Raw genomic sequence first — 9326 nt, 5'->3', positions numbered from 1 at the left:
TTGCCAGGCAGGCGCTGTGCCGATGAGCTAAATCCCCAGCCCAACAACCACGTTTTAAAAACTGTCTATCTGAGTATCCAGTTTGAAGATATCAATATGTAATACAACAACCATTGTTAATTTCCTATCAACTTGTCTGAAATTGTGTTTGCTCATATTGTTTCTGTGTTATTTTCTAAATGTATGGGTATTTGTTAATATATTTTTGTTCTTTTATCTTTAAAATAAAAAAAAACTGTTATCAAGTTTGCCATATTCAGAAAGGAAGGTCTTCTGAAGTTTCTGTACTTAACTAGCATATACTCCTACTATGAATCATAATATTCATTAAAAGTAAATATTTATTGGAAGTATTTATTAAAACTATAAATGAGTAAGACATTGTGGATTGGAATTTGAGGTGAACAATATCATCATGCAGCTCGTGAAAACAATTCAAATAACTTGAAGAAGCTACTGAAATTAGATCTTGACTCAACATTAACCTCAATAAAAATGATATATTACTTGGGGAACAATTGTATTTAACCTTATTTAGAAAGATCAGTGCAATTAAAATGAATATTCTCTTGAGGTTTCTGTATGACTTTTGCTGTCTCCTATTTTGTATGCCTTTGGTTAGGGCCCTTAAGAATAGCAAAACTCTCAAAGAAAATACTAAACTTTTAAGCAGGTAAATTTGGTATCCAGAGCTGCCATCTCCTCCTCCTCCTCCTCTTCCTCCTTCTTTAACCAAGAATCAGTATGCAAATACTAACCATATACTATTCCAGCTACACATGATTCACATGGGTGAGGCAGTTTTTAGAACTTTATTTTCTTAAATTATGTGTGGGGTTTTTTTTGGTAGGAAAAAGTATTGTATTTTCCCATTGTATGACACAACCAATCAAGAATTTTAATTGTAAACTTCATGTGTGTGTTTTTGCTCCTTTCCTGCCAAATATATCCTATACTTATATTATTAAAATGTCATTGCAGGGGAAAAAATTTCAACTGTTTTCTTTGTGTGGATATCAGAAAACATGGCCTCCTCAGACACTGGTTAAAAGTCCTTGTAAACTCGTTTCCAGGGTCTACTTTATTTTAAAAAGGAAGAAAAATTATGTGAGAAGGCTTTAAGAACCATAGATAAAAATTTTAAATCACTTTTATTAAATTCTAGCCAGTGAGTTAAACAGTGAAATTCTTAAGACAAACAGCCCAAATTATTTTTGAACCCTTAAGCTAATGTTCAAACTTAGGAAAATTTATCTGTGAAATTGAAAATGGATTATGTAGGACATTTAATATTGGACTTCTTCAGTAAGAGGCAAACAATTTTGGAATTAACAATCATGACCACAAAAATTGGCAAAACCTAATTATGTACTTTGTGAAATTTATTTTTAACAGATTATAAAATATACTTCAGGCATACAGTCTGACTGGCAATTTCTGTGGAGTCCCTGTATTAGTTTATTTAATATCACCTTAAGCATAGATAACATTGGGTTATGCAAAGAAGGAGAATAAAGTTTTACAGCTCCTTCACACAGTTGGGTTCAAATTTCAAAACTTAGGTAGCTAAGGAAGTAATATGAAGCCTAAAGCACCACTAAGCCATAAATAAAAAAGGAAAATGTGGAGCATGTAAGATAACTGGGAAATGACGGAATGCATAAGTAATTCCAGAAAAGATTGCACCAAGCGTGGCAAATGTGCGCTACTCGTGCTGTTGCTCCCTGCTCCAGAGCCGGTGGGAGACATTTCTAATTAATCATCTCTTTCTGCCAGCGCCGCAGCAGTCTCTGATGCAGAGCTCCACGCAACTTCTGCTTATTGTTGGCGTTGGCATTCAGGTGAAACCTATCTGCCGTCTCTGGATAAAATGGTCATAGGGAGCCCAAACTGAAAATGAGTCCTAGGCATAACTGATTTGATTTCCATCACACGGAATACAGCAAATAGGAATCTGAGCTAGTATTGCCATGATACTCAGCCATGATGTGACTGCTGAAAAAGCTAGCAGGTTCACAGAGGCAGCCTGGGATACGAACAACTGTGTGATTGAACCTTTCACTCTACAGCGTTCAGCAAAATTTCCACATCTGCAAAATAGGGATCATGATACCTATTTCTCAAGGTTTGCTGAGAAGATGAATAGAATAGGCTATGAAAATTACCTTAAAATAGGTGCTTGCCATATGACAGTTCCAAATGATAGCCACATTATTTTGAAAGGGACATGGAGAGTCTAGAGTAGAGCTTCTGAACGGATGGAAAGGGTTGGAAAACAAGATAAGAGAGATATTCATCAGAACTGTTGATGGCACAGAAGTGAAAAATTAGAAACTCCTATTTGACACAGAGTGATCGACACAGTAACAAGACATTTTCATCTGTTTGGAGATTGGGAAGTAGAGCACCAGCACTCAGGACAGGAGAGGTACAGTTTGGAAGTACCTGGTTCACTTCGGACCTCATCAGCTGCTTCCATTCACATAGGACCCAGATTATAAATTCAAACATAGCCTTTGACCCATGTGAAGCAAGCAAATTATTGAGAGGAAAACCCTGTACAGGCAGCCAGTCTCCAAGGAGGAGGTTTTTTCAAATACTTCTGCTTTCTAAGGTTGAAGCTGTTTTGCCAGAGGCCAAAAATTTCTTGTCATTGTTTTTAAGGTGAGCTTTGGTTCATGACAAATAATACTGGTTATTGTTTAAGGCAGTCATATAAAGTTTGCTTTTTTGTTGTTCATTAATAAAACACAAACCACATAAGATATTAACGGTGCATAGATATGGTAGGAGTTGTAAAAAGATGTGGTAATGATTGAAAGTTAGGGAAGAGCAAAGTAAACTGTAAACAAGAACAAAGGGGAAAGAAGGGTGGGCAATGAGCGATGTCTTAGTTACTTTTCTCGTTGCTAAGACAAAATAACTGACACCCAAAGTTAAAGGGGGAAAGGCTTATTTAGCTCACATTTTGTAGAGGTTCCAGTTCATAGCTGGCTGGCTCCAAGGCAGGGCAAGTTGGCAGAGAAACTCTGCAGAGGAGAAACAGTTCATGGCAGGCAGAAGGCAGACAGCTACAAGCAACAAACAGAGACCCTCTCTCTCTCCCTTGTATCTTATCCAGGCTACAAACCCTTAGGGCAAGTAGCACTCACACCCAGGGTGGGACAACCTTAATCTTACCCAGAACTATGCCAAACCAATCAGTGGACTGATTTATTAATCACACACCCTTGATTTCAGCATCACACACTGAAGATCCAGCCAGCTCCTAAAAGCCTCACCTATGACTTCGTGAGGCTTTGTGGGGACATCTAGACACAAGCCATAACAAGAGGCAAGAGAAGACATGGGGAACTCTCTGTAAGGAGCACCAAGTTTCCTTCTCCAGGCCCCGTGTGACACTGTGACACCTGCAGCTCAGCTATAATCCAGAACCTAGTAAGGATGTGGGTGACTCGAAGATTTCAGAATGGTCACTTTAAACACTTATGAGATCACTTACTTCAATTGCTCTCTCCCTTTAATTAGGAGACAATTCATTCTTTGCAATTTAGTCCCTGTGACATTTAATTAGTGCTTCCAATCTGTGAAGGGCAAGTGCTATCAATCAAGTGAGAGCAACAGCGATGCTCATTCCCACACAAATAGCGTGGAGGTGGCATTGTCACAGGCAGCCCGCTCTCCCTCCAGGATCATTAATCAAGCATGGTTTTTCACTTATTAAGTACCTGTTCAACAGGCACCATGGAGCTCAGGGTCCATTAGGATTTTACCTATTTAAGGTGAGCAGAAGGGGAAGGGAGTGATTACAACAGTGTGGGGTGTTATGGCTTATATTTAAATGTCCTGTCAAAGCACCATACACTCATAAGTGGGGCTTTTTGGAGGTGGCTGGATTAGTTCCCTAATTGGATTGGCACTGTTCTGGGTGCAGCTGAATGGATTTACTGAAGAGAGAAGCTCCACCCTGGGTATGGGTGACACAATCAATAGATTTGTAGTCTGGATGGAATATAAGAGGGCAGAAGGAAGGCAAGCTTAGGGCTGCTACTGCACTGCTTTCTGCCTGCCCTGCCATGGACTGTTTCTCTTCTGCCTTTCTGCTAAGCCTCCCTGCCTCAGAGCTAGGAATGAAAGCTCTACAGATTGGGAGCTGAAATAAACCTTTCTTCTTTTAACTTGTGAGTGTCAGGTATTTTGTCCCAGCAATGAGAAAAGTAACTAACACAAATTTAACTCCTGGTACCAAAATCTGTATCAGTCAGTGCTCACTAGAGAAACACAATTTAATGTAAGATATATATATTTACAAGATAGTCTTACAATGCTGGCCTGCAGAGTCAGGTGTAGAAGAGTACAAAAGGGTTGGAGATCTGAAGAGTCCAGTCAAAGGTCAAAGTCCTCGAGTTCATTCTAGTGTCCCATGTGCATTTGTATCAGGAGGCCCAATGGTCTGCAATTGAAGGCTGAATGGTCTGCACTGGAAGCCAGGGGACAATGTCCAAGGAAAGGTGGAGATTGGAGCTCCTCCGAAGAAATAGAAGTGGCCTTCCTTCAATTCCACTTTATTCCATTCAGGTGGCAAGCCTATTGGTTGGTGCCACTCAGACCCAGGGTGGGTCTTCTCTCTGCAACAGATCCCTTCAGCCGCACTCAGAACAATGCTGATCCAATTAGTTGAGAATTTCTTATTCAAGTTGACACAATTCACTAACTAGAAGATCATTTTTTTCCTTCACCATTACAAGGATCATGGCCAAACACTCTGGTAACAAAAAACAGATTAACATGAGGAAAGAATAAACATTTATTTAATCAAAGTGTGATGTCACACGAAAGCCTTCCAACATGAAGATCCAAAGGCCCATAGCCAGGTGTGGTGGTGCATGCCTGTAATCCCAGCACTTGGGAGGCTGAGGCAGGAGGATCATTGTAAGTTCAAGACCAGCCTTGAGCTACAAAGTGAGCTCAAGACCAGCCTGAACTGCATAGCGAGACTCTGCCTCAAAAAGACAAAAGAAAAAAGAAAAAGACCCAAAGGCCCCAGGAAAACTGTACCTTCATGTGCCTCATAACCACATTTTGGTTAACAACGGACGGTACAACTGGTCCCATCAGACCCCACTAGATAAGAGATCTGAAAAGGTCCTGTCAGCTAGCAATGTCAGTTGCTGTCATCATCATGTAGCAGTGGAAGGTTACACACCCACTGATGGTGATGCTGGTGTAAATGGACTGATTAAATGCCAGATAGGATAGCACAGAAATTATATACATACATCTTTGATAAAGATAATGAACAACCACGTTACTGGTTTATGTATTTACTATGCTGCACTCCCCTGAACTGCACCACAGAAACCAGGATTTCTCTACCCCAAGGCAGATCATGGAATCTAGAACTCCCCGCCAAAGCAAGCCATAAAACTAAGAAAGCTCAGTCTCTCCTTTCTCCCTTGAAAACCTCCACTCTAGAGAGGTCTTCCCCATACCCCTGAGGAAGGAGTGATACACAGACTCCAGAAGGACCCTGAACAGCCAGGGCCTGGCTGAGCCGTGTGCTCATCTGCTTCCACCAGATCACACCCTTTTGTCCATGCACATTTCCACGTGGCTGTCCATGTTCAACAAACTGAAGCATAACAGTAGCCAGTCTTCCCTGAGTCTTTGGGTCATTTCTGAAGGCGCTCATGTCACATAAAAGTTTAATAAGTCCGTTATGCTTTTCCCTTGTTAACCTGTGTTTTGTTATGGGATTGTCGACTATATATGTCAGTTAGGGTGCGTGAAAAAGATATCACATCTTTCTGCCTTACAGTACCAATGCTAAAATGCAAGTAGACTACTGGGCATGGCGGTGCATGCCATTGTCCAAGTATTCTGGGAGGCTGAGACATGAGGATGGCCAGTTCATGCCCAGCCTGAGTTCAATCCCCAGTACAGAAAGAAAAAAAGAAAAGGAATGGGGGCAGGGGAGAGAAGGGAAGGAAAGCAGACTGTGAAGCTGGGGTACGGTAGCTGGAGGAGGAGAAGAAAGTCCTATGAATGTGTGAGAGTTAGACCACAAAGCGCCTTTCGTGAGAGGCTAAGGAGTTTGAAGTTGTGAAAAAAAAAAGGCACGAGGCAACTGGGGCTAACACAAGACAGAGAGTATTTACTAATGAAGATTGTCTCAGAGACAGGGTGTATCAGTCAGGGTTTTACTAGAGAAACATATAACACAAGATACACAAATGTACAAGAAATTACAAAATTGGCTTATGATGGTCACCCACAGAATCACATGAGGAAGCGTGCAGAGGGCATCTACACACTGGAGACCAAAGGCTTCAGTCCAAGGTCTGGAGCTCACTGCAGTGTCCGTGCAAGTCTGTATCAGGAGGCTGATGAGTCTGCGCTGGAAGCCTGGAGATGACATCCAAGCTGAAGGTGAAGACTGGAGCTCCTCTGAAGAACAGAAGCAGACATGTCCTTCCTAATTTCCCCATTATACCATCCAGGCAATGGGCTGCCCTAGGGTGGGTCTTTTAAACCCTAGGGTATAGAATTGCCAAGCCAATTTAGTTAAACTTCTCTTAACTCATGTTGACACAACCCATCAACTATTACACAGGGAAAAAACAGTAGATCATTGGGAAACGGCGGAAGTGGATCTCATCTGGGAAAACGTAAGGACAGGCTGGCCCCTTTGAAGAACAAAACCTTCTCTCGGAACACAGAAGGATCCCAAAGCGTGGAGAGGGCTCCTCTACCATTACTGCTTCCTTGGCATGGAGCTCACATTCCAACATTCTCAGTCTTCCTCTTGTCCTATCGAAGAGGACATTCAAGAGATCTAGTCAGGAGAGCACCGTGGAGCAATGCTGCATGAAAATTGGCTGCTACCACCTGCACCCATGTGAAGGCCCAGTCTCCAGTCAGGGGCAGCGGTACATACCTGTAATCCCAGCTACTCGGAAGGCTAAGGCAGGAGGATCCCTTGAACTGAGGAGTTTAAAACCAGCCTGGGCAACATAGTGAGACCCTGGCTAAAAACATAAAAAGCAACTTGTCTCTGGCCATTCACATAGCTCCTGCTTTTGTCATTGCTTCCAATCCTAGGTTTTCTGGATCCCAACCTGAGCATCCTGCCATACTTTGGTGACGAAGGGGTCTCTCATGCCTACCCTTTGTTCTGAGGCTCAAACATATCTGAAACTGTAATTGCTACCAAACTGCCATGCTGGGAAAGTCTTGACCAAACAGCCTTTCCTGGGTAAAGAAAGTCACCGACAAAACCTGGCTTGCTGCAGCAACGCAGCTGACCTCTCCCCAGGTGTCCCACCCCCGGGGCCAGTGCCAGTTCCTGCGTTCTAGGCCCCAGCTCCTGCAGCCTGGGGATGTGAGAAAACCTGCTTTCAACCTGCAAATAAACTCAGCCCTGGTTTGAGCTGCTTAACTCTTGGACATCCAAGCCCTGAGCCTCACAGTAATCATTTGGTCAACTGTAATTGGGGTTTGCAACATTAGATTCTATGCATTAGTTAGAATAATAATTCTACCTAATCTATGAGTCCTGAAATGAGATGAATAAACTTAACATTGGACCAGAAGATGTACTGGGTAAAAAACCACTATGGATCCCATGATTATGAAATTGTTATCAAATAAACAAGCTCAGCTCAGATATTCTGCTTCAGAAAAACAAAAACTAATCAAATGCAAACTATTCATGATATTGTTGAAGTTTCTCAAGAAATAATGCACAAATATAATATGCAGCTTTGACAAGACATCCAAGAACAACGTGGAAAGAGAAGGACTTTAAAGGAAATTCAATTACCACTGTGGTACCTGATGTGTTTTTTTTTCTGGCTGAATTTCATAGAAAACTGAGGATCTTTATGCACTAGAGCTTTTGGAGGGGAGAACATGACAAATAAACAACAGATTTTAATCTCTGTAACAAATGGCTTTAATGTAGATGGTTAAGACTGTATCATTATTATGAATTTAAACAAAATTAAACTGAACCAGGAAACTTAATAATACCTTGAATTTATAGAGCACTGTACTTGAGATAACTCCTTTTTCTCTGGCACTTACAAAGTCAATTCACTTCTCTCTGACATAACTTTCCAAGTAAGGCGTAAGATTTATCGATTAAATTATCCTCTCTCCCAGTAAATTTTAGTAGCATTTCCCTTCACAATCATCTTTTGCAATTACACAGTAATTTCCATATAAGGTCCTCCAAGTGTTTTGCAAACATTAATTAAGCTTTGCAATATCCCAGCAAGGAAGAGGACCAGCTTTATACCCAGGAGTCCCGCTCATGCTGAGACGGTGGTTGGAATGACATTTGTTCCTGTCACTCAGAATCAGCACAGAGAGCTTTAACCTGTGGGAGGAGAGGATGTGCTGATTCTGCCAGAATTACAAATGACACCACCATGCCTTTGCTTGCTTTGCGGAAGATGGGGTGACTTTTCCTATCAAGTAATTGCTCTCTCACCATGTGTGCAGAGATATTTTTATCTTTGACTCTGAAAAACTGATTTGAATTGCATTACGTTAATGTTTTCAAATCCACTTCAATTCAATATTCTATCCCATTATAGTCATAAACATTGTTTCAGGAACAGCTTTCAATTTTATATGATTAACCAGTAGCAAATGAGAAATGGTCATAGAGTACGGAGGTGGAGAGGTGTTCATTTCTGGACACACCTATCCTACCGTTTGAAGGGACAAATAGAACTTCAGCTTAACCATCACAGGGAAATAGGGAATTGAAGAGAAAGAAGACCTGGCTGGGTGTTCTGACCATTCTCCACCCACGGAAACACGAACTGGAGACCAAGATGTGTAATATTTAACAAACAGATACCTGCTCTGGGCTGAGCACATTTACACAGGATTTTTAAAAAGGACTTTCTTTAAAACATAAACTTCTGGCTCCGTAGTGCAGGTTGACTGTTCCCTGACCTGCAGCAGCACAGCTGGTGCACCTGGGCCACCAGCACGCTTGTGACAGTGCTGGTTATTAACCCTGTGCCACCATCCCTACTTCCGCCCTCGAACTCCAGGGCTGGAAACTGCTGAGACGCCTTTGTGGTTCTCATCTCTGACTTCTCCTCTGAATCACTTGGGGAGCTGTATAAAAACATCTTTGCAGCTGGGCTCCCTGAGTGACATTGTCCCAGCGTAGTTCCAGCTACTCTGGAGGCTGAGGTGGGAGGATCACGTGAGCCCAGGAGCTCAAGAGTTTGAGAGGCAAGCCTGGGCAGCAAGGCAAAGCTCTTTCAAAACGAGCAAACACATTGGGGCTGGGGATTTAGCTCAGC

The sequence above is a fragment of the Chinchilla lanigera genome, unplaced genomic scaffold, assembly GCF_000276665.1.
Source record: "Chinchilla lanigera isolate Chin_1 unplaced genomic scaffold, ChiLan1.0 scaffold00009, whole genome shotgun sequence".
Classification (NCBI taxonomy): domain Eukaryota; kingdom Metazoa; phylum Chordata; class Mammalia; order Rodentia; family Chinchillidae; genus Chinchilla; species Chinchilla lanigera.
The sequence above is the reverse complement of the archived record's forward strand: the minus strand, read 5'-3'. Positions refer to the sequence as shown.